This window comes from Gallinula chloropus, assembly GCF_964237585.1.
Source record: "Gallinula chloropus genome assembly, chromosome: 7".
NCBI lineage: Eukaryota > Metazoa > Chordata > Aves > Gruiformes > Rallidae > Gallinula > Gallinula chloropus.
This window is the reverse complement of record NC_140092.1, coordinates 14668903-14696030: the sequence shown is the minus strand read 5'-3', so window position 1 is coordinate 14696030 and position 27128 is coordinate 14668903. Positions and strand designations below refer to the sequence as shown.

Below are 27128 nucleotides of genomic sequence, written 5' to 3'. Positions count from 1 at the left end.
GAATGCCATCAATTTCAACTCAGGAAAACCCCTAAGTCCCACAGAATCTCAATGCTTAACCAAAACAGCATTTGAAAAGAACTGCAGTTGATCCTCTGGGAAAAATAACAGCCCTTAGGAAAGCCTGTTGAAGGGAACAATGTATCCTTCTCAGCACTGAAGGTTTCCCAGATCTTGGTTTCCTATTTGCTTTATACAAATAACAATTCTATAGCCTTTATGCTCATCCTTAAATATTTACTATTGCCTCGCATGCATCTGAAGTTGTAATATGATAATCACAAGCTGCCACTGTACTTACTTGATGGTTACTCTGTTTGATGTGTCCTGCAGATCACCAGGATCAAAAAGCTGAGACTCTTTAAGTCCTAGCTCTTTGCAGCCTCTCAAGAATAAGATGATATTATCCTGAAACGAGGCAAAAAATAAAATATTTTTAACTCTTTTTCACTGAGAAAGTATTCCTACTGAATCAACCTCTCCCTGACTCAGTACCAGCTCAGAAACCATTGTAGCATCAGTTATATGGAGAGCCAAAGATATTTCCAATCACATAATTTACTAAGTCAGTACATCTTTTACTTGAAAACCAGACTAATATGAAAAAAAACTTTTTTCCCCCTCTTTTCCCCACTTTTTTAATACATGACTGCAACAAGCTTGTTGACTTTTCTTTTTCCAGACCCAGATGTTGGCAACTTCTTCAATGGCAACCCCCCTGCTAATTTACCCACCTACTGCTGTAGGCTGCCAAAACAGCTTCAGCATGTTGTAGGCAGAAAAGAAAAGGCTGGATTTTTGAAGGGAGCAGGAAGGGGAGATATAAAACTGCCCACCACCATTTAAGCAAGCAGTTTGTTCAGAAAACATGCCAGTTACTCCTATTTAACACAACCAGTCTCTTGCCTCTCCAAACGTAAGCAGCCAGAAAGTTAGGTGCCTTCCCAAATAAAATGCTTGAGCTACACTTTACATGACCAATACCTGCAAGAAGAAACGTCACCAATTCTGTAACACTTTTTTATGGTGGATTTACACTTTTCAACTTGTAAAAAAAAAGAAGACAACCCCAAACCCAAACTAGTAACTGAGAGGTTAAGCACAAACTGATGTAAGCCTCTTTCAAACCAAATATTACATGGGTTTGCACTGAGGGGACTCAATCTGTATGTGGTCATACACGTTCAGTGTATATTTTATACTTGCTTACACACAAGCGTGTACAACACCCCCCTTTTACAGACCCAGTGAATCTTGTGCAGATAAATCTCAGAGGTCAGAAGAGGACAAGCCTTTAGACATATATATTGCTAGGCCAGCAACTGCAATGGCAGATGTGGGAACAAGTAAGGATGTAGCATACACCGCAAACCTCTGTCTGGAGCTAAGCTGTGAGGTGAAGAGCTGGAGAGGAGCAGAACAAACAGTGTGGGGAAAAGCCCTCCGTTTTTGCAAAGCTGGGAAGCAGAGAAGCCCGGGCAATGTCTCCTCCTTGTCCACCCTGCATGACAGAGCAGGATTCACGAGCAGGGCTCTCCCCACATCTGCTCTCAGGCTTTTGTTTGGGTGGCACCGCGGCAGCTCGGCGAGATCAGGCCTGTTTGTTCTGTCGGGGCACAGCCATCAGCATGCTGATCACTGCGGCGCTCTGCATGCCAACGCTCTCCACACAAAGCTCGCTGTCACCAGCCACGCCGCAAAAAAACACGGGCTTGGAAATTTAGAGGAGTCTCAAGCTCCCTTTCTTCCCTGGCTGAAACTTAACAGCTCTGGAGGGGAGCCATGGGGAAAGGAAGAGCAGTTGAGAGAGCAGAGAGCCCATAACCCAGAGAGACAGCATCATTCACGACATGAAAAGATGCTTGTAAAATTCCCCATCTGCCTTACTGTTTGCATTATAATTTTTCCAAATGCAACGTGAATAACTCTTGTGTTTAGTCTCTGATGGAGGACAGTTTTGGTCACTTCCAAATGGTGGGTGATGTGTAAATCTAATAAAAATGCAAAAGCATTAAAAAAAATGGTTCCAAACAATATTTATCAACAGAAATATACAAGATATACAAGACAGTAACCTAATAAGTTTAGAAAACAATCAAAGGAGGAGAAACTCCGGGGTAACTAATTCTACCCATCTTTATGACAAAAATTCACATCCAAGTTATGATAAGCACCAACAAAAATTACAAGCCTTTTTGGCAGCCATGTAGTTTGGAAACTTGGTTCTTCTGTGATGAACAAATGCTCAATTCTCAAAAAAAGAGTGTCACCACCCAATGCCTACTTTTCTACATGTTTTTATGGTCATCATAGTAACGTTTGCCAACAGTCACTAACACCCAAACAAATCCTCAGAAAGCTGGTATCTTATATGAGCATAAATAACCATGCATGTCAACAAGATACGATCAGTGAGCTCTGAAAGTTTTTGCTTCTGTTAACAATCTTATATTTCCCAGTGGTCCTAAAAATGGCAATTTGTTTGTAGATGGATTTTTAAAAAAAAAGCTAACAAAGAAATTGTTTTCAAGTGACAGATGTTCAGGTAAACCTGCCGAGGCTGCATATCCCCAAGGCAAAACGTATCTATCTCATACTACTGCAAAACTAAATTTTTCCTGGCTTGCTTCAGCACAGTTGAAATTTGCATTTGCTAGTTCCATTGAGACACTAGAGAGCAACACTCCTAAGCCACTAAAAGGAGAAAGGAGTCTTATCATGAAGACCCAGCTCCCAGGAAAGCTTTCCTTCTTGATCACTACACCTTGCATTGGACAAGCCCTGGTTTCTTCAGGTCTCAGAAGGTCTTGCTTAAACCCTTTGAGAGAAATTATAGTTCTCTATCTGTTGGCAGTAACTACACAAGTTTTTTTAGCCACCTGAAGTGCCAATCCATTGCTGCTGTTGAACAAACTAAAAAAGAAAAAAAAAATATCTACAAGTAGTTACAAACATACAACCTCCCTACCTTAAATTAGGGACTGAAAATACACACCTAATGTGCATGCCCAGCTCCTTACAACTTGGCAGAGTTAAATAGGTCACGCAAATGGGTCACATCACAATGGCAAGGATGGCAGAGCGGCCAGCTGCTGTGTCTCAGTTAGAGGGGATGTATCTTTTACAGTGGTCTCGGACGACACACAGCCACAATTCAGTCCCTCCCACAGCCCCTACAAGGCCCCAACACACAATTTCCTCCAGGTATCAAACGGAGGTGGTATTGCCTTTCTGAGTGGTTACTTGCTGCAGTTGCAGAATTGGAGTAGACAGAGGATGGGTCCCTTGGTCAGCATGTTATTTCCTATGCCCCCAGAGGACCTGCAGCTGGCTCCTGCTGGCTCCTCTTCATTTCAGTCTACATCACTACTCAATCAAAAAATCTTTGTCTGGCTTTTGTTCTTGCACACCCAGAGAAAGAATGAGCTAACAGATTACACTCTAAATCTTTTGTATATTTTATCTATTTATTGTCTATATAATTGTATATCTGTAAATCTACAATCGATAGATACCTATACAATTTTATCGATGTTTGCTCTATGAAATGACATAAACCCTCAACAGGCTGCTTACAGACAAATGCTTCAGTGTAGTGACAGACAACAGAGGATGCAAGCACAGGATACACTGATAGGTTACAATCCCAACCCTTTTCTGCTTGCCTAAGCAGACTCTTGGCAGTTACTATTAGATCAGCACTAAAAGCAATGTCATTTACCCGTATGTATCAGAAATGGAAAAGTTGTATTAATATAAATGTTCTGCTGTGCTGAAATTCAGAACAGGAAAATTAACCAACACACAAAACTTCACAAACTCTCAGGCAAAGCCAGCCACAGTCCAGCAAGAGGGCCAAGGAGGAGCAGTGATGGATGAACAGGAACATGGGGCACCCCGAGCCTGGAGTCAGGAGGATGCTTGGGAAGGATGGGACTGTAAAGTTGCTCTCACAACTGCATTTCAACACTGTCACCTTTTTATCCTTTCAGCATGACTCACCTCTACAAAATCACTTTGCCAGGACAATCACCAGCTGGTAGTGCAGAGAGAATGGGAGGCAGAGGGGTTACACTTCCACGAGGGTGGAAGGAAGGAGGAAGAAATTAATATGCTGCTCACTTGTAATAATTTTGTTTGTCAGTTTTAAAAGGCTGATGACCCATGAGCTATAGATATGAAAAAATATACTCTGCATAGCATTAGGTCATTTTCCTCATGTATGAGTAGAACACAAAATTCTGAACCATGTTGAAAAAAAATCCAGCAATTGGCAGTTGTGCAGGACAGACACCCTGGAAAGCCACTGCAAATTCACACACTCACAGTGCCAACACACAAGATAGTTCAAGCTAGCGAGAATCAAATATTCACAGCAGGCAAATTCCCTCCATAGGATCTGCTGATCAGATGCAATGGCAAACAGCTTGAGTTTGGCCCACTTCCATTCCTTTCATCTGCCACAATAGTATAGAAAATATTCCCACTGTATCCACACACCAAATTTGACTTGCAGCTTAGAGCTGCAGAACTATCATTTGTCAGATGTGCTACTGCATGACCTGGATGAGATACACAGATAAGCTCAGGGAAAACAAAAGCAAAGCCAAGCTCTGTGTCTGCATAGAACGCTGAATAAAATGCCAAGTGCATGCCACTTCTGCAAGTTGGAGATATTATTAGTTGCCAGTAGCACTGGGCTGTTTTGCAGGACAGCTGCAGACAAACAGGTGGCCTTTTTCATTTCTGGAATGCTGAAATTTTCTCTGTTCCAGAATAAATTGAAAGATTTCTAAAAATATATATATTTCCAAACTGCTTTTCTGAGCAATTTTCAATACAGACCCTTAAAAGCCTTTTGTTTACTCTCAACATTTCTTCCTAATTCCCTCATTTTTTCCATTTTATATAAATAATTATTACTGATAATTTATTTATATAAAAGCTATGGGTCTTGACTGATTCACAAGTGGACAGAAAGGAATCACTGCAATATTCTGTTCAAGTCTACCAGGAAAGAAGTTTTATGAGAAGGGCTGGGACCCTTTTTGTATTTTCATTTATATACACATATACACACACCCCCTATATATTTTTTACTATGTAACCAATATGCTTTGCTGTAAATATTTTACTACATATATGTTTTGCTTTGTATACAGTAAAGCATACCATATAAACTACACTTTCTCAAAACGTCGTTTTCTGTGACAGATTTCAAATCAATAGATTTGGAAGAAACCTGATTGCAGTCAGGACACAGTGACTAAGTAACCTCCAGAAGATGAAGCACGACAGCACACCAGAACTAAAGGCAAACCTCACTGGAGCAGTAAGGGGAGACAAGTTACCCACACCCCAAAAGGATTCTGTCAGACAACTGCCTCATTTAGTCAAAATTAAGCACTAAATGGGGAAAAACAGAGAAAGAGCAACCCCAGGACTGGGGAGGGTAAGCAGGACTTACCAGGCTGTCTGTCTGACTCGATTCTCTTCTCCCAAACCTGCGGAGCAGCAGGAATGACAGCCGGCCAGCCGGAGTGGCTGGGAGCTGTGCAGCTGCTGTTGGCGGGGGCTGCAAACCCCAAACACCACCCACCACCATCCCTGGAGCTGCAGAGCCGGCAGTGCGGCCCTGGACACCACCCCGAAACCACTCCGAAACCGTGAGACGTGCCAGGGCTGCCGTGTGGCCACTGGCTCAGCTCCCTCCTCGGAGCAGCAGTTCCCGGCACCCGCATGGGCAGAAAGCAGCAAGAAAGGCTGGAGGAAAATGATCACCATGTGAGCCCCAAAGGCAGAAAATAGGTCCTGAGAATGCATAAAGAGATGATGAGATTAAAGCAGCAGGAATAACACACACTGGCAGGAGATGAAGCTGTAGCACTCTGAAGCAGAGCTGCAGGAATAGCAGGGAGAAGGTTGGGCATGGCGGCAGCACCAGCAGGCCGGAAAGCCTGGCAAGCACTACCATTAAGTGCTCAGCAGAGAAGGTGGCACAGCCTCTGCAAAGAAAGCCAAGCCTTTTTCCGCTTCTTTTTGGACAATCAACAAGAAAACGATGTATCTCCTCAAACAACAGCCCTACTCCCTTAACAAGAAGACAGACTACACCTTAAAAACACCAATAAAATAGCTCTGTTGGGAGCATACCACAACTAAACAACACCTATCAGAAACCCCAAACACAGCTCTATGTGATCTTCAGATAATACTTAAGACTGCCAGAAGATATTCAGTACCAGACTCCAAAGGTCTAGCTGGATGTGCCAAATTCCTACCAAGGTGTTTAGACCCTGCTGCTCCCAACTAGGCTTACTACATCAAAAATTTGCAAGTGCCTGGAGCAAGAAGATAGGGCAGGACTTTGATATCACTACTTTACTCTGGGAGTATAAAACTTACACTCCTTGGACAGTGTGAAGGGAAAGCTGGGCAAAGGAAACAACATACTCCATTTATCTCTTCAGCCAGCCACTCAGCATTTTTGGCATGCAACAAAAGCAAGTACTTCCAATTATTAGACTCATATAAAACAGGAGCACATTCGATCCACATTAATAGACTGAAAGTAAGCAACAAAAAAAACCCCTCAAAATTATGCTGTGAGAATTGATGGGAGTGTCTCAAAAACAAGTCCAAAATAAATTGTGTTAAATAAAGTTGTGAGTGTCCTTGTCCTCCAGATATCTAAATAAACACAATGTTTAAAATTAAAAGCCTGCAATTCTTTGAGAAAAACAGAAGTACAGCAGCACTACTCAAAAAATTGTCTTTGGCACTTGCCTAAATCTGTCCTTCACCATCAGGTTATTTGCTTTTTGAGATCTTTGTCCTGTAACAACTTTATTCTAGATTTAGAAGTTTTTTATGCAGTGCAGTGTTATTACTATTATTTGTATGATGGATATAACAACAATACCCATCTTGTTTATAACGAAAGGCAAATGCAAGAAGCTCAGAATGTAAAGGAGCTGAGAATATAAAACGGCATTGCAGGTACTGGGCAGGTAGTGCAACCGTCATGCTGGGTACAGAATGGATGATGTGCCTTATTTTTGCAAGTTTTTAAAATGAGTTTCAAATCCCTGCAGCACAGTATGATATAAAGGAGGGAAGAGACACCATGGACAGGAAAGCAGAAGAGTAACAGGGAAGAGAGAAGAAAATAAGCAGAAGGGACCATACAAAAGAATACGAGCAAGAGCAGCCTTCAACTCAAGAGGCGAAAGCAAACCACGGAGGGATGGGAGGGGTGCACACAGCATGAGCACAATGCTGACCCTATGACTTCACTAGTTAAGTAGGTCCTGATAATTCTCCTTGCTGCATCAGGTCATTATCCCTGAAGGCAGAAATAAAACTTTTAAACATATGGGGCTCAGTCAACCTCCTTGTCTTTTGGGGAGAGACCAATCAAATGATGTGCATTCTCTCAAATTTACCAAACCCAAGATACACCCAGAGTAAGATGGCTTTGTTTACGGCTATGAGGACAACATAGGCAGTCAGGGAAAAAAGCCCAAAGCATTTCCAGGCTATTCACTGTCTCCAATGCTGATGAAATCGTATCCAGATGTCAGCCAGATGTCAGATTTCACCCAATCCTGGAAGAGGGGAGCCTATCTGATTCCATATTCTGTGGTAACAGCTATGCTATAGCCAAGGAAGACAACATTTCCTTTCCATTCCCTCTCCGCAGCTTTTTAGTACCAGATGGTAGCGCTTGGCTTGTGTTTGGGCCTCAGCTTCATGACTTTTTCTGTTACTCACCTTTCACATTTTTGATGATAAAGCTCACCAAGGGCAGGGTTAAAAACAAGCTCACATGCAGTGAAGCACAGCCAAGCACTCCTGCTGGGAATTCACCCAGCATATCCAGAGTCAGATGGGCAAGAACACAAGGGCAGAAGAGACACCACCAAAACAGCAAAGCATGGTTCCTTCTGCTGTGATAGAAAGGACTGTTAGGTACCTTGCTCTGCTTTGCTGGTTTGGCTATGAAGTGGATCAGTACAACACATAACTGCAGAGTGGGTTGGGGAAGGAGCTACAGAAAAGACAAGAAGGGAAGAAACCTTGCAACAGCAGTGCTCTCAGTGCAAGTGGAGCTCTGCATCCTCTATGTGGAGGCGGAACAATGGTCATGAAGACAAATTTGACCTTTATTTACACTCACATTATGAGTGCTGGGAATAGGACAAACCTAAACACAATTTCAAGGAACCCTGAAACCATGGCAAGTACCACAATGCTTCCCCTCAGGACAGCCTCCTGGGGAAACTGGACACCCTCCATTCTCAGCACATCCCTGCAGCTGCTGCCCCCACAACTGAGATCTACAGCAAAATAAAAAACAGGCAATAAATTCACAACTAAGGAGAACATGCTCTTTTCTAAGTTTGATTTATTTGTATGTAATTATCAGGACTGATAAAGCCAGAAAGTATACAGTCTGGCTACAGACTTAGATGATTTCAAAGGCAGCCATCCCAAAACCCCCCAGCATAAATAAACAAAAATACAAAAACTTTAAAGCTAGAGTCGTAAGTCATATGAACTACTACACCAGACATTGTGAAAATAAGTCTGTAAGTCTGTGGTATCCAAGCAATGAGACCACAAAAAAACCAACCTGAGCATTGAATATGGGAGAGTATGGTTTTTACCTAGACACACTGTTAAAGTTTATCACCCTGCATACAAAACACTTCCCCCCCAAATTCATAGAAGAATAAAGTTGAATTAGGTCCCAAGTGATACACCCCTAAAAGTACAGCCCTGGGGTAAACTAAAGGAACACTGCAAATAATGTAAGCTCCAACACAAACAGTCCTTTTATGTGTTACGTACAGCCACTGCTACAACCATACACTGCCAAGTCAACCTTTGCCTTTCCTGACCACTGCCAGGGCAATCGTGTGTCAAGCCATGTCATAACAGATGCTTTTAAAAAGCTATTTCTGTGTTCCTGTCAAGATACTCTACTAGGGTTGTAAAAAAGATTACCCATGGAAAGCAATCTATACGCTAAAGTTTATTCCATGTTTTCTTTAAGTATATTAGCACATCTACAAAAAGATACTGCCTTTTTTTTCCACATATCTTACCTTCTTTTCACTGCCTACAGATTACAAGGTTCATGGGATCCCTTTGATCACATCTGATCTCTCAGGCCACTGTTACCCAATGCCTGCTTTCTATATTTTGACTCGACTGTAGAGAAAATAACCTTGTTTTCCAGGAAGAGCAGTGTTGACTATTCAAGAGAACCAGCTGCAGGGAAATGTCAGATGCGACTTGCCACAGGACCTCTGGCATGGAGTGGGGCTAGCAGAGAAGATAATGAGGGAAAATCCTGTGTATCGTAAGACTCTCCACCTGAAAAGGTGTTTCTGGATGTCATTAATTACCTGACCAGCATAAACTATTATAAACCAGTATAGGTAATTTAAAGCATAATCAGTGCACCTGCATGTACATTCACTATCTGAAAAAATACTTCTGAGCCTGTGATCACTACAGACTGTCTCTAGTTTTCCTCTCTCACTATATCCAAAGCAAATGGCAAGGACAAAGAAAGGTAACTGAAAATGAGCAGTACTGCCATTTACATACAATGCTTTTCTGATAACGTAAGAACCTAGTTAATCAGAGACACAAAGATGTATTGGAGTTACAGCTTCAGTTCTTAGCTTTCCCCAGTCATTTATCAGCTGTCTTCCTACTCAGGCACAGAACTAGATTTCATTAATGTATATTTCCAGAAAATGTGGGATTTCTATGAAAATATGGGCATGATGAATCTCATTTGAAGCTTTGCTGCATCCAGCTGTATTGAACTAGTTGAGCACAAAACTCTGAACATCCAGGGATAGAGCAGAGCTGAAAATTTGTAGTGTATTTATTTACAGGCTTGAAACTAAAGCTACAAAAGAAAGTGGTACCTAAAATTGAAATCAATTTGACCTAAAACCTCTGAAAGCAAATGTATGGCCACAGCTTGGCAGCCTCCTAATGCTTCTAATTGCAGCAACTACTCACTGCTAACACGACTATACTTTCTTGCCCTTCTCCTTTCTGTATGTTCTCTCCTGCTTGGTATATTACACAAAGTCATCTTCTGTTTAAAGCCAAAAAATAGTTACAGGTGGCCAGTACTCAGACTTCTCTCGGCAAAGAAGGCAATCTGCTAGGTGAAGATCAGGATACTATGGAGCCAGAGCTGTTGGAGGGCCTCTGCTTTCCAATGTCCAAGTGCAACTGCTGTAGGTGGGCCTCAAAAGATGCGAGAAAGCTGCCTGTGGGGGCCGGGGGCCTGGCAGTAGCTGTTAAAATCAGACCAAATCTCTATTCCCCAAGGTAAACAGCAAAACAGTGAAACCGCCAAAGAGGACTCATTCCTGCTCAGTTCACGACCTCCACAAAAAAAGCAACAAATTCCATTTCTCCTTTCAAATTAAACATCTACTCTTTATTGCCAAGGAATATGTTTTAATAATCCGTGGTGTTCAGGGTTTGATAAACATCAGAAGTCTCTTTGCTGCTGTTACATGATACCTGACATATATTTTCCCCCCACTCACAGCTTTGCATTTTCATGCCAGCATTACATAAAACATACTGGATTTCTTTAATGTACAAGTTGGGGTTTCCTTGCAAATAGTTCTAGAAGAAGCTGTTCAAGTCAAAACACCTTGTTTTTTTCATATTGGCTTTTTGTACCCAGTGAAGTCCCAGTATGTTCTACCTGGAAAACCTACAGTATTGTTTTTACTTCCAATTGAAAAAAATAAATAGAAAGCTTTCACATTTAGATGTCTAGACTGATTACAGTGAAGGAAGGGGAAGAAAATCTATAATTTTCAAATTTGCTGCAAGTGCATTTTACAGACAACCAAAATACCCATGCAAAAAGATGTGAAGTCACATTCTTAACTTTTTACCATACATGGTGTAGCAACCTAAATTACTAAATATGTGTCTGTTATTTGTTTCTCATATTTGAAAACATATATTTGGTCACTAGGTAGCATGGATGTAACTGCCAGTCATCTTGAAAATCTCCAGTTTGATTCTGGTTATCTTTTTTTGGTTAATGGTAAATATTCAAGGCAAGATGAGCTCTTCAATAGTCTGCCAGTCATTTCTTTTCCATTCCTTTTCAACCACAGTAAAGCTCTCCCTAGATATGCTTCAGGAGCTGGGACAATTATTCATGAAGTTATGGTAGCCGCAAACCTAGATGGACTATGCACAATAGCCAACTTAAATTTATTACTGTTCATTATGTCTATAGAGGTCATGCAAATATGCCTTTGAAGGGACATTTAGAAAGCAGGATTCGTGGATTACATCTGGATGCCAAAGTCATTTGCAGTTGTGAAGACTAAGCTTTGTGGAGGAAAAGTAGTACAGTAATATACTGTATTTAAGAAGCAGAATTTTCTTCAAATTAATGGGCATAAAATCAATGATTGAAACAAGAGGAAATGAAAGGAACTCTTCTTTAATGCAGTGTGTTGCTATTGCGAGGCTTTCTCCCAGCTCTTTCATGGTGACTTCATTCTGGATCCTCTGGGCAGCAGAACAAGGAACAGAAAAGGATCCCTCCTCTGACAGGACAGATACTCCTGTTGTTCACTTTTCCATCAACACACTAGAGGTGTACTTAAGCCATACTTCTGTGACATCCCCCCCCCCCCCCGAAGCAACAAGGGTAGGAATACATGCCTCACACTAAGTCTTTAGGAACAGGAACTAAGGAATGGGGGTGGCAGAAATAGCTTGTCACATTTGTTGATGGAGGGAAAAGAAAGGGGAAACAAATAATTTATCACTGATTTTCGTAAAGCTTTTATTAATACCCTAGCCCTGTCTTAACCACATGTGAGATCATGTTCTGTTTGTAAAGGACAGCAGCCAACCATGCTTAGAATTCAGCTTACCTGGGTATAACCAGTGGCGGCTCCTCAGAACAGTCATCAGTAACGCTAACAGAGATGTTCACTCACCTTCCAACTACAAACTTCCACATCCTCACATGCTATTTCTGAAAACCTTTGCAATCTAAAGACATATTATATAGATCAAGGTTAAACTTAGCTAGTGAGGGTGTATAAAGCAAAAGGGTAACTTAAAAGCAAAAGCTATTTTTTTCCTTTCTTCAACAGAGGGACTCTAGTTCAGATGGTTGAGCAGCGAGAGGTGTATCTAGACAGCAGAACCAGTACAGTTGAGCAAGATTATTAGGCCAAGCTTCACGGGCCATGAAAGCAGCCGTACTAGCTCCCAAGTCAACAAGAAGCCACTAGCAATTTAGCTGATTTAAAGCACTGCAGAGCCCCTGTCCCCAGCCAGCTCCCATGTCTCCAAACCACTCCCATGGATAGCAATTTCTGGAGAATGCTAATGTTACACATGGCTACCCAAAATCATCAGCTCAAGGCCAGTGGGGCTTATTGGCTTTGGCAAGTACCTCTACATTGCCCTTCCTATCTACTGGGAAATATTCATCAGACTGTACTGCTCTGCTTGAATGCAGGGGCTCAGCTGAGGCTCAGCACTGCACTGAAGCTCATCAGCCCTTAAACCTGAAGACCCTACTAAGAGCTACCTGGGCTTCAGAAGGCCAACAGATGCAGCCCCATCCAAATACAGGGGTTGCAGAGCTATGGAACCACCATAGGTGACACAGGAACACTACCCAACCTGCATCATGGGGAGCCCAACCACCCTGGCGGTACCAGACCCTGGGCACATGTGTGCTTTGTACCTGTGTGTCTGCCCAAAGCTACACGGGGCCTTCAGCACGCCCCATGATCTGCATATGACTGCAGAGAGCCTGCAGAGTTGGCTAGCACACAAGCAGTGACCACTTTACCGGGCTTTTTGCCTACCTGGAAGTCCCTAAACATGCTATGCTACTCTCCTAAGCTGGACACTTGTCCCAGAATGGGAAAGGTGCTGGCATTGAGTAGCTCTCCCTGAAGAGCTGTCCTGTAGCTGTGCAGAGTAAGGGTGATGGCTGCTGCTGCCAAACGCAAGCAGCCTATTCACACCCACAACACAGAGGTTATTCCAAGGTTTTACATTCACTGGCGTATCCCAAACTCCACCTTCCATTATCCTGAATAGAGTAGTTGACTGTTTTTCCTCTTAGCTACTCCCTATCCGGTTCCTAACCTTGGTCTGTCACTTTTATTCCTCCAACTTGTACTGTGAAGTTAGAAAAGACAAGAACATTTGAATGCTGTTATACAAAGAGAATAAATCATACTAGAATCTGTGGTGAAGAATCCTGGCTACAACCTTTGAAGTTCTTGGTCTGTGTTTGCTTGCATAATAGTTTGTATGCAGGCTTAAGCTTAGGATTTTTAATATCACTCATCATATTTCAGAAATAAAAAATAGAGTAAGCAAGGTGAGCTACTCTCAGGAAGATAAGTTATCGCCAAGAATTTGTGATGCAAGTACTACAAGAACACCAAGAACTCATAGTTCTTCAAAAAATACATTAAAATCTGGAATCCAAGGAGTTTCAGTTCTCCAAGATCATATTTTAGAAAGTAAATTTTAATCAGGATTGGCTGGCTCAAGAGATTGGGTAATAGTATTTAAAAAAGCAAGTGATTAATCTCTGATCAACCAGAGCATAAGGACTAAAGAGCATTTAAGGTCTCAAACACCCCTGGGAACTAGCCAACTTAGTCTAATACTGTGGGTGCTGACTCCAGGCAGATCTTGGATTTTGTATTTTCTCACGCACAGTCCTCATGCATATGAGTAACCTCCTCCAGTTTCACTAGAACCACTCCGGTCATCCTCCCCCAAATTCTGCATTACAGCTACACCTGCAAAGAGCCAATGGCAGTTAGATCCCAGGTCTGCTGATAGCGCTGACAAGTAACTTCTTTTCTGTTTCCTTTCTAACTGCATCTATGTCTTGTTTCTTAATTAAAAGCTTCTGAAGGCAGAGACTCGTAGCAGTAACCTTGATACTTTGCAGGAAAAGAGATTTTGATCATTGCTGAGTGTATCATTCAAAGATCTAAGACGCTCAGAAATTGAGGCCAGGCGTATCTGAAAACTCAGCTCAAACTCCAATCTAATTATATGAGATTGATTTTTGCTCTTTCAGTTGTTTCAGACAGAATGTAAGCAAGAAACAACTCCTGTGATATTGCTGAAGATAAAGTATTGCCTATGCTAATACCTTGCTTATTTTGATGAGCATGTCGTTATTCTGCTTCTTCCTTCTCTAGAACTCTACTCCATTGACATATCAGTTTCCCCCCAACCCCTATTCAGCACTGTAAAAATAAATTGTGGGCGTGCACACTAAGAAGTAGGCTCAAGCTACCCTGGCTCTGTTTCTGAAAAAACCCACAACAAAACAAAACCCAGCCTCCCATGACAAACTTATCTTACATAAGTCTGTTATTAAACACAGGCTTTAGCAACAAATTTTATGTTTTCTTTTGGTGCATGACATTTATTTATTTACTTACCTCTCTCTGCCTGGTTATAGGCTTTTATAAAAGCTCTGAGTGTTCTCTGGAGACTGTTCCATTTGATTTTGACAGTTTGCAACTAGTTTTGCCAGTGATTGATGCAATTTCTGCATTTGCTCATCATTTGTTTTATGAAACGTACATTGCTTCCAACATGAAGCATCAAGCCTGTAGTTGTACTTTGGTCTGTGAGGTTATTATCTAAATTTGTTTGTATTTTCTTTGAAAATGAACAGCACCGGAAAACACTGTGTCTGAGTCTGATGCCTGTGGCACTCTCAGGACATTGCAAGTTACGCTGTTCCAGCAGTTGTTATGGTTTAAGAAGCAACAACTGTCTGACCTCTTTAGGGGTAACAGGAGAAACTTAATGAAAGAAAACATCCGAGAATTGTTCAGAAAGAAGAAGGGTTTTTTTTATGCTTCTGCTTATATCAAGTAAAAGCTTATAAATTTTTTTTCTAGATCAGAAGTTGAGAAGTTTTATTAACTTGTGCTACTGACCTGTGCAGACAGTTTTCTGGCACAATTTTCACAACTTGTTTATAATATCACCTCAGTTATCCAGAACTTCTTGTTATCCCAACAAGGGTCAAATTCCTGACATGTATTAATTACACTGAAAATTGCCCTGGATTACTTGAAACCTCAAATAACTGAACCTATTCACTACCCACCCTTTTAAATAACAGGGCACATACTGTATGGTGGTGTTAATACTTTGTGGCTGATCCCTGGAACTCCAGATATCAATACATAAATGTCACACTTCTTATCTAGCAGGTCTGTCACTTTTGGACTGAAAACCAGGCTCAAGAGGCACAGAGCATTTATAGCATGATCCTACTCACTGCCATGGGCTGCAGGGCAGGAGGAGATAGGAAGGACAGGAAGGTTAAAACGGAAAAGCACTGAGCAGCATTCCTGATCCACGCACTGCTGGCCAAGGAGAGCTGCTTCACAGTTCAGCCCTCACTAGCTGACAAAATGACCTTGGATCCTGCCCGTAGTCAGCCAAAGACTTGCTGCTGCCTGCGTGTTAAAGTACACATCCCACTGACACTTGAGCTTTTAGCATGGTGGCTACTAGGCTCCAGCTCCTTGTGCCCATCACCAGGCAATCAGGCCTGCAGCTTCTCCCTGATGGAGCTCACCAAGCAGTTTCACAGGAACCTCTATGACTGCATGACCGGAGCTTCAATCCCTGGCATTGTTCAAGGCCAGGTTGGCTGGGGCCCTGGGCAACCTTGTATAGATCCAGGCCTGGAGGTTGATGGCCCTGCCTGTAGCAGGGGGGTTGGAGCTCTATGATCCTTGGGGTCCCTTCCAACCCAGACCATTCTATGAGTCTATGATGATTCTATGAGGTTGCAAAGCCCTACTGGCAACTCATGCATTCAGCCATGCCAGGCATTAGCTTTGAAATCCCTTCTGCCGTTGCTAAGCAAGAGTGGAAAAGTTAGAATTGGCTTTGGAAAAAACAGCAAACCTCCTTCCAACCAAACCAGAAACGGTATTCAAAGGACAACAGCGACAAGGCAGCTTTCGTTCAGATAAGGTATTAGAAACATCCAGGAATGCTTGGAAACACCCATGGGATTTGTTGGCTGTGCAGGCAAGTTACAGAACACCCAACCAACCCAACAGTTATAAAAGGCAAGAAGGAAGAGCACCAGCAGCCCAGGCCATCAGTTTAAAGCCTGGAGTTTGTTGCCCCACAACAGGTGCAAGGGCAATACATTGCACTCAGTCCAACGTGCCTCCCAGCACACGGGTACAACGTAGCAACACACTCAAGTAACATCTCTCTATCCCTTGCAGCAAAAGGAAAGCAAATAATGCCAACATTATCACTAAAAAGGAAAAGAAAGGGGAAAGGGGGAAAAGCATAATGTTTTCCATCAGCCTGATGGGGAAACAGAAGCTTGATTCTAAACTGTGCATAAGAACTAGTACAATTCAAAGACACAAGCCAACGTGATGAAGGAGCGTTACAGAATGGACTGAAAAAAGCCGAGTTGAACTCAGTACACACTTGGATGCGTGCACACATTTAGCAAGTTCAATACTCTCCCGTAAGTGAAAAGCCTGAAAAGAGAACTCCCTTTCACACATCCCTCAGCAATAAATCAGTGTGTGCTATTGCCCCAAATACAAACATACATTCACCATCTAAGTAACAGCGCTTCCCGCATGAAGATGAGGAGGCAGAAGCAAACAAAGACATGGCAATAGTGAGGACTTTAACAGAAGGACACCACTTCAAATAGCCAAGGACCGCCTCTGTACTGCTATTTAATTTTCTAGACTATTAGTTATATTACTTGTCCAGTAATGAATGTGTAATTCTCCTACTAAGCTGTGGGACAGACTTCTACATATTATTACAAGACTATTCAGCTTTCAAGAGGTTAACAGTTAATGGCTTTGATGTCCCTCAGTCAGATAGTTCAGCCTACAACCGCATTTTTGCACAAGCAATTAACTAAGCTGCTTCCTCTGCAGCATTAATTTTTACAGGTTTACAATGGTATCATTAGACCTCTGGACATTTAAGAGGAAGCACATTACAATTGGAAAGTACGGTGCCAAGCAGGAAGCGAGTGGCTTTAATCCAGGAGCACTGAGGAATGCAGAAGGCAAGGAGACTTCAGTGTCAGGTATTTCAGCCTCTGTGAACTCTTGACCACAGCACCAGACTGCAGAGTTTTACTGGGCTCTTAAACCAAAGAAATCACCGTGCATAGATATTTAAGACACTTAGTTTTCCACTAGTTTGCCTTTTTGCTTGTTTGTTTTAAGCTGGGGAAACAACTGCAATGTGATCTTTGGAGCAAGACACGTTCCATCATCTGCATTCAGCACGTACGCTCCTGCTAGCGACACGCGCATCATCTGACAGAAATCCACTTACAGTGCCCGGAAAGGTTTTCAGCATAGAAACACTACCAACAGTTGCTAGCAGACATAAACTGCAACAGACTTCACCGAGTTGATTCACAGCCAGGAAGGGGATTACAGACAGCATTCTTCTGCCACCGTCTTCAGCCCAAGGGCCGGGGTCACAACAGAGCGTTGCTAACTCAGGCTTGTCCCCTGTTCACAAGAGGAGGAGGAGGCAACAGCAAGCTTGAGCCTCCCTGGCCCTTTTTGAGGTAGCAGATCTGTCAGTCTGACTGCACTGGGAAAACTCCTATTCCCGGTTGCCTACCAGGCACTGCTCAGGTTAAGAGTTCTGTGGAAGGTACTCTCCCCTTTCACGTCTCCAATGCTACTGTTCTCTGGTTATCAACATTCTTTGGACCCTATCACATGGATTTTATGGGCAGCAGCACCCACCTCTTTGACGCTGCGAGAATGCGGCAAATACAGCAAATATTCTTACTCTGGTCAACTCCACTGTCAGATAAACACTGGCATATTGCTGTTCCCTGCAGCAGAAGCTACGTGTCACTGAAAGAGACAGTTGAGGATCAGAGATGGTATTTATAGCACAGACCTACAGACTCCAACCTGTGAAAGGCTTTCCAGAATTAGGGAGTGAGAGTACCACTAAGTATAGTTTTAAACACAGGCAACCTTTAAACCAGGGATTCCGGGATAAGACTTTCCCAAGTCCCTGTGTCCTTTGATTTTGTCCAGTTACTTCAGAATTGCATCTAAGTTTAAACTCCCTAGCTGCAGCTTCACAACTACTTCCCCAGCATGGTGAGCCTCTTCCTTCCCTCCTGCCTGCTCATGCAGTTACATGCTGTAAGATGGAGAAGGGTGTTTTTCAGCCGGCTCAGCTGCCCGCGCCAGCTGGTGGGCTGGTGCTGGCATGGCAGAAGGTGTAGGAAAGTTAAATTTAGAACAGTGGAAAGCAACCATAGCCTCAAGTCTAGTTTTTCTTGTTAAAGACAAAAGCAGAAAACACAATGACCACTTCTTTCAGCCTCAAGTCATGGACATTGGTAGCTCACTGTGCATGCTCCCATGCAACACACCAGCCCAGGGCTTCTTTCTATATCCCCCTTGGCAAACTAATCAATTCTGCAACAGAATTCACCCCAAAGATTGCAAGTGCCTGGACAGACCAACAACACTACCTTTATCACAGGGCATGGGCAACACATTTGCAGACTCAGGGCATCCAACCCCTCCACTGAAAACTCCTGGAAATGGTGCACACCTCTGGAGCAAGTGGCATTTGCTCAACTGTCATGAGCTTCAACAGTGGGATCTGTCCTGAAGAGTTTAAGTCATTCTGCTCAGGAGGCCTTTCGTTTCTAAGACAACAGCTTGAGGAAGGCACCGGATTCTTCATTTAGCGCAGCCCTAAGCTACACAGTGAATGGCATTTTGTTTGTTAAACTATCTTTCCCCCCCCCCCCTCATACTTACAGACACTTAGATATTGTTCTTCAAAGGCTTGCCTTTTTTTAAATATTCTCTTGACCGGTCAGTAGACCAACACCATACAAGTCATGGCTGAATGTCCAGAAGGACATTTTACAATCTGAAAGCAAACCTAAGAATTAATCTACATTTTTCACAGGTACAAAGTGAGCTTCTCCTGGAAGCCAGCTGTCCTCTCCAACCCGAGGAAAGACTCTGTCATTTATAGAAAAGGTTAATGCCATGGTAAGGGCAAGTTCACATTTCAGCTGCCTAGCATTAGGGCTTCAGCAGCAACAGTGTTTTTCTTTTTGCCATTTTCAAATGTTATGCCTGGAATCCTTCACTTTATTAAACTTCCTACATTCCCCAAAGTAAACAATCATTACACTAAGCCTTTATTTACAGTTTTATTTTATAGTTTTTATTTATTTTATAGTTTTATAAATAATCTGTGTGAAGTCATTTGACAGTCTCTCAACAGGTATAGTCTTTGCTTTTAATCAAGCGCTTTTTCTAAAGCATGGTAGGTTGCTTTCCCCGCTCAAGGCTGGGCAATAAAACCATCTCTGTGTGAAAAAAACCTGTAAATCAAAAAGAATATCCTCTGCAGCGACCACCCTCTCTTGGTTTTAACACAGAAAGATTATCCTTACCTCTGAATCCGCATATTAACGTTTTAAATTATTTAGTGATAAAGCTAATTAGAAGCATATTGATTAGAGCTATGGTTAAAAACTCAAGTTAGGAGAGCAGTCTAAAAACAGACTGTGAGTGACACAGGAATGCCTGTGATATTTTTGTAAGTGTTATTTATTATTTGTATTAACATACTGTCTAGGAGTCCTGGCTGTGGAGCAGGACTCATGGGGTGAGGTGTTAGACAAAAACAGACTAGCAGATGATCCTTGCTACAAAGAGCTTACACATATTAGCATTTGGCCAAATCAAGTCATGACATTCTCAGCAGCACAGCTCAGCAGGCTCAGGACACGGCTTAGGCTGACTGCGAAACTGCTGCACCTTCGACTCCTGACCGGTTGAGTTTGGAAACAGACCCCAACAACATGACAGAGTTTGCATCTGTCCACAGCAGCTAAGGTTCACAGCTGTCCTTCAGGCGTGTCCTACAAAGCTTTACTTGGCTGGTGCCATCCTGACCCAACAAGGAAACTGTTTAGGGTGCTCTGGTTGCTAAATGAGAGACTTCAGCTTATAATAAAGTGTGATGGTTTTCAGCTGGGATAGAGTTAATGTTCACAAGAAGCTGGGAGGGGACACAGCCAGAACAGCTGACCCAAACTAGCCAAAGGGCTATTCCATACCATATGACATCATGCTTAGTAGAGAAAGGGGGCTGGCTGAGGAGTAAGGATCACCACTTGGGGATGGGCTGAGCACTGGGCTCCAGGGGTGTGCAAATGGCATTGTGTATGACCCACTTTGTATATTCTAAGTTATTGTCCTCTTCCTCTGCAGTAAACTGTCCTTATCCCAACCCACAAGCTGCACCTTTTTCTTCTGATTCTCCTCCCCACCATGGGAAGGGAGGAGGAGAGTCAGAGAGTGGCTGCATGGTGCTTAGCTGCTGGCTGGGGCTAAACCATGACACAAGGGACTAATTCCTAGACACTGGCAGAAAGGCACATACCCTTTGCATGACAAGTAGTGTCCCCAGCCAACAAACAGCTGGGCTTATTGAGTTCACTGTAAGCAGTGCAGCCAAAGGAGCATCCAGAAGAAGGGACTTTAAAGGCCAGCAGTGAGGTTGGTCTGCAGGAAGCACACAGAAACCTGGGAGGGCTCAATAATGGCCAATTCAGAAGCAAACAATGTATCTCTCACTTCAAGTTTCCCCTTCAGCTATAAACACAATACTCCAGCTGGTAGCGAAGGACAGAAGGGACCACTCATGACTGTAAAGGACAGCTCATGAGCCAGAGTGGGATGATGAACATGAAGGCTACTAGCAGCTGACTGAGCTCACTTCTTTGGGGGAGCATTTTACAGCTAAATGTAGCTCGGACCATCAAAAGCAAATAAACAAGGTAGGATCACTTACCTCCCTTCATTTGTTTGTTTGTTTGTTGATGATAGTTCAGGTCTTTTATTAAATTTACTATTATCTCATCCTCTCTTATCTCCATACATCAGGTTAAGGTTCAGACTTGGAAGCCTGGGCAATACCAGCTGAACATCAGTGCTGCAGTGGAATATGTCAGCAGCACATATGCTACTGTCAGATCGATGGTTAGTTTCCAGCATCAAAAGTATGAGAGTTTTGGAGCCAAACTCAACACCAGAGCAAGCACATCTATTTCAACCAATAAAATAGTAGATGAGATGCCAACATTGTGTTTTGCATGTAACTCACTAGTTTTTCTCTAAATGGGAGGAGAGCTATGCTTTCTGGACAGCATTTGCGTGGTTAATTGGAAGCGATAAAACCTTTCAATCCAGCCCAAAAAACCCAGCTGGATTTAAATGTAAATTTTTCATTTTTATTGGTTTGCATCTCATTTTTTCCCCCATCAGTGCTGCTTCCTCTGTGCTTCCTGCCAAATTTGATCTGATGCCTGTTTTGCCTCTTCTGTGAAGAATTAAATACAACATCAGGGTAGATTGTTCCACACAGATTCTGTTTACAAACAGCCTGATTAAGAAACACCTGTTAGTTTACTTTGGTATTCAAGAAACTTGGAAATGTTTGTGCATACAGTATATCCATTAAACAGGAATTTTATAAGGTGGCCCTGTCCGGTTCAGATTAGCAAGGAGGGTCCACAGAAACCACGGCAGAAGGGTTTGCACAACATTTGCTATGATGTTGACATTTTGCATTACATCATTCACAAAAATGTTTTTGGGATGTGAGTGCCAAGAACTTACTGTTTTTTGACAGGAAATTTTGCTCCTGTTTACTTCACATACACTACAACTTACATAGCAAGACTTTTTCATGGATGCAGTTGTGCTGGCAAACAAATTTGTCCAGCAGCAAGATGAAGTACAAACTAAGGAAACAGAAATTATCATGTATTATTAATCTAGTTACTACAATAGGAGCAGGCTCTTTCCAGAAAGTACTACACTATACCAGAAATGCACTGCACTATACTTGTGTCTTGTAACTTTATTTTCAGGTTCACATCTGCACGAACAAGAAAAGATCTCATTTGCTGAACTTAATTAGAAGCACAAACTCCTGAAAGCTAATGCCACACTGAAATTTCATTGGGACACCATATGACATCCAAAAAAAACCCACCGGAATTTATGCAACAGTCCAACATAAGAGCAAATTACCAGCACCAGCAGACAGGTAGCTGTTCTTAATAAGGTTTGTAGCGGGTTCCCAGAGAACACTTTGCCAAGAGAAACTTCCTAGGAAAATAATCACAGAAAAAACACACCTTGTTTTCAAAGGAACAAGGTTTTTTAAAAAAAACATTACAGCTCTGTTCATCTTGGAGCAACAACCATGCATCCAGGTGACTTGCAGAGCTATTTTTTCCACTGCTAAATCATACAACCATCACAGAGTTGAGGACCACATACAAGCTGAAAACTGGATGGCATGGTAAACAGATTTTTACTCAGTAGTGCCAAAACATGAGCCAAGCTGCAAGCTGAAGTTCAGCCCTCCAACCTTGTCTTGACTATTTCCTACTATTATGTGTGAGACTCTCTCACACAGTCTCTGAAGTAAGTGTCTGAGCTCCTATGGGGATTGTTCAAGGAACTGAAGTAATGCTACAAACTCTCCTAAACCGTGTCAAACAAAAGATAAGGCAGAAACCTTTTCTTTTCTCACAGAGTGACATTATTCAGGGACAGGAAACAAAACCTCAAAAACTAGACATTATTTTAAGGGCAAAAGATAGTCAACATACAGTCGACGTAGTATTATAGAATGAAGCTTATCTGTAATGATGTTGGAAATGTTTTGTTTTTATAGAACTAAATATATGGTAAAGCACAGTTGTACAAAAAAATTAGTAGAAACCTTAAAAATTAGTTGTGCCCATTATGAATGCCAAAGTGAAAAAAAACAACAGCAGGTCACTGAAAAAATTGCTGGTTTTGTAAAAATAACATAGACTTTAATTATAGTTATTGTATTCCAATAATCCATCCCTGTAAGACTTCTACAGCTTCAGATGGTCTTTTAATTAATAACTCTGCCAAAATACTTTTCCAGCCTTGCACAATTAAATATATTAAACGATGCTTCTGGAAACCTGATAGTCTTAAAACAAAGATGTTCAATATCAGTTTCTCACCTGAGACAATGTCTTCTGGCAGCACGGTTCTTTCAGTCAAGCCTATTATTTCTACCTAGGTTTAATATGTTCTTTGGATATTTTGCAAATTTGCTTTTTGGTGGGAGCATTAACTTTCTGGATTAATGAACAGTGAACAGGAATGAGAAAGCATTTCATCAAATTTAATACTCACTGCAAGTCTGAATACCAAACCATTGGTCCCACGATTTATTTCATTACAGCAATGTATCATTTCTGCTGTGATAACAGAAGCAGTCGGCACTTCTGGAGATCAAAGCAAATTGCAAACAAGCCCGCCAAGCTGAACATATGTAATTCTATATGTAATGCTGCATACAATCCACATCCTGACTTTGACTTGCAACTAGACAAAGATTGTATTTGTGTATTTATACAGCCTGTGCTTAGTACGGTGGTGTGGAGATGCTTGAGTCCTTACTTGAACACTACCACCAATGAATTTTGTTTAAATGTTTGGTGCTGTGATGTACAATAGGTCTGCAAATAAGCCATTGCATCTTAAACCCTGTGAGGAAGTGGCTGGTAAGAATTTCAAGTAACTGCAGATCCATCTAGCTTTAAACACCACGAAAAGTTTGAAGAATTCAATCTGTCAACACGAGACCAGTTATACATAATACTTCAGAGCAGTGTTATGAGAAATCACTCAAACATGAAATACAGGCAACATTTTTACACCCGGTAATACTCCCAGATGAACATCTCAGCATGTCTCTGATAACAGGCCTGAAGTTTACTGTTACTTTCCTTCAACAAAGCATACTTCTCCATTTGCCCTTACAATAACAAAGGAGAAAAATAGGGTATCATTTGGAGAATTACACTCAAGCAGACATTTTGTAGAGCTACATAATATATGACTGTTTGTGTCTCTGGAGGTTAAAGATGAAACAAAAGGCACTTTGAGTACTTCACAATCAGTCGTAAGTCTTAGCTCCAACTTCGTAAAAAGGAAAACCTACCCATTGTCTCTACTAGTGAACTAAATACTTACTCCATCAGCTATCAGGGCAAAATTCATTAATTAACTCTGTTAGAATGACTGAGTTACACTCTTTAGGCAGAAGCAGTACCTACAAGTTCAAAAGCAGGTACCTCACACAAGACACAACAGGTACTGAAGCTTTCGCAGTATTTCCATACCTACTGGAGGAAATCACACTCACTGGGGTGAAGCAGCTGGAAAGAAGTCAACTATATATTATGTCAAGCCAACAAAAGCTGGGACAATAAAGAAAAATAGGCAATAAATAAAGAAATGTCCCTAGTGTGGTTATCTAACTCAGAGGTGTAACTGCTTCTGGACTATAATGTCAGTATTTTAATTTTTTTTTCAGACACACAGACAAGATAGAGGTAAGAGAAAAAAAATACACATTCTGTGTTCAAACATATACCTGATGTGTGTCTTTTAATGCACCAAAAATATGCACGAGAGGAGAGAATACACAATCATTTAAATTCACGTGCAGTCCTTAAAACAGCCACTTACTCACCACTGGAAGTAAAAACAGCAACAAAAGTCAGCAGGTATGGAACCAGAGAGGAACTAGAAAGTGTGGGGACATTCGGATGGCTTGTGTTGCTTGGCACAACTTATTCACAGAACAGCAGATAAAGACACTCACTGTTAATGTTCGAGAAGCTAGAAGCACCAGTGAACTTCTTAAATACTACAATTATTTATTAGGAAAAATATTTAGAAAAGCTATACTACAGGTAAGTAGAGGATCCAGGTACAAAAGTAAAAAAGTCACTTTCCAGCTGTATCACTATTAGTCTGAAAACTGCTTTTTTTGGGCAATGTTTTGAAGATATGCATCTTGCAAGAAAGATTTATCTCAAGGAATGAGAAAAATACACACACATAATGACTTTTTCTATGTCCCTCCTACTACAACCACCTTACCTCTGGGATTTTACATATGAATAAGGAAAAAACCCAATGTAATTCAATATCATCCTCTTAAAACAGTCATAACAAAAATTGAGTCTTTCCTGAAAGAGAGCCAAGGAAAAGAAAACTGCACTATTGGTATCTTTTGCAGCTGTTTATATAAAATATTCCTTTCAAATAGAACTGCATAAGAATAAAACTAGATGGGTTTTAGAGGCAAAAGAAAGGCATACAAGCAAACTTTAGAGAAAGGGTGGTGGGGAACACGAATTAAATGCTAAACCTAGGCAGTATTCATGCAGAACTATGCCTGTTGATCTACAGATTGAAGAACCCAGCCTCAAAGGCTATGTAATTGCATTATAGAACCAATTTTAAAATTAATGTAATGTGGTTTCTAATACACTGAAACTTTTTAATGTGGTTTATATGAAGGAACATTAACCTCAGCTATCAACAAGTAACACATTCTGAACCTTGCACAACTGAACTACGATCTGAGTAGTGCCAGCAGGGAAAAGAACCATGTGTGTATCATTAGATTAAATTGAGGATGGCCACCTTCCACATGCTCAGGGTCCTTTTTATTCCCAGCTACATCTCAAGGTATAAGTCAATACATCCATATTTCTATGTGGATAATCCCATTAGACCCAACACTTCTTTATGCCCACCCTTCTTCCCCCACAGCCTGCACAGGACTGCGCCTCCTCTTGAGGTGACCTCCTGGGCACCCGGCGCTCCTGAGAACCCATGGGCTGTCAGCACAGCCTCTGTGATCTTCCTTGCTTATAACAGATTGTGGCCAAGTTCTACTCTGCCATTAAAGCCAACACGATCCCTGGATAGTCCCACAATGAGTGTTATTTGCAGACTGTGGTATTTTGGGGAAAGAGAAAACAAGACAAAATATGCAACTACTCCTTTCCTCTCCTTCCTTCCTCCCCTTCCTCCCTCTCTTTCTTCCTCCCCTCTCTTTCTTTCTTTCTAAACAGCTATCTTTTTCTGATGATGGCTTCTAACATGTATGTTCCGATCTCTTGAAAAGTAGCACAAGTGGAAGATGACATGCACCCATGAAGATACTCTGCCTCTTGAATACAGTCTACTTTTGAAAAACAGACTGGAAGGCCTTAAGGTGACTACGCTGAGAGTTTTCACAGGGACTGTCTAAGTTCAGTAGAAGAGTTCAAATTACAGGAATAATTGCTATCTAAATCACAGAGTCATAAAATCAAGGTGCAAAAAGCAGCACTGAAAGTTTTTTTTCTTAATTTGACATACTCACCAAACCTGCAATGGGGGTTGGTAGTCTATTGATCTTTTTTACCAATCCTGGCTTTATTGCATTCAGCAACCTGTTATGAGAAAGGAGGATATATCAGTGGCAAGTCACAAAAGTACAAATTATCAAACACTTGTCCCCAGCAAATAAGGATTTCAGCACGGCTGGAAAGCAGGATGTTCCCCTTTCTCCTCTCCTGAAAACACATGCATGTACCCACAGATCCATCACTGAAATGAAGAAAAACTAGGAGGGAAAAGATTCAGAGCACAGTACAACAGCAATATTTCTTTTATACACTGAACGTATCTAGATCACATCAGTCTGCCTCCATTGCCTAGAGGCAGGTCATACCTAGAAGGGCTTGAGAGCAGAAACCCAGAATACATCTGGGTATTGCCCTAACTTGGGAAGGTCAGTCTGGCAATTTCTGCACTGCAGGCAAGTGAGAAAGGAGATACACTTTACAAGTGGCCTGTCTAATTTTTTGCATCTGTACTTCAAATAAAATGCCACCTTCGCATATGTTGTGGAGAACAGAGGTCCCCATAAAGTGTAAGTATAAGAAGACAAATTAAAAGGGACTCAGAAAAAACCCCCATACCACCTCATCTTGAAAACATCATTAGACCAGTGATGCCACAGCTGAATGCTGTTCAGTGTCCAAAGATTAGCAACCCCTCTGAAGTTCCCCTCCACCCATGAACATGCTATGAGAAATGCTGCCATGGTTCATTGTTAGAATATTA

At 41.8% G+C, this 27128-nt stretch overlaps 1 long non-coding RNA gene across 1 annotated transcript; it reads right to left on the bottom strand.

The window, feature by feature from the left end:
- Positions 1–373: 373 nt before the first annotated feature.
- On the bottom strand, positions 374–26434 carry LOC311194045. The gene is made up of 3 exons (XR_014617426.1): positions 26383–26434; positions 22197–22270; positions 374–408 (listed from the first exon to the last, which is right to left on the bottom strand). It is a non-coding gene; the product is annotated as an uncharacterized lncRNA (long non-coding RNA).
- Positions 26435–27128: the final 694 nt, after the last annotated feature.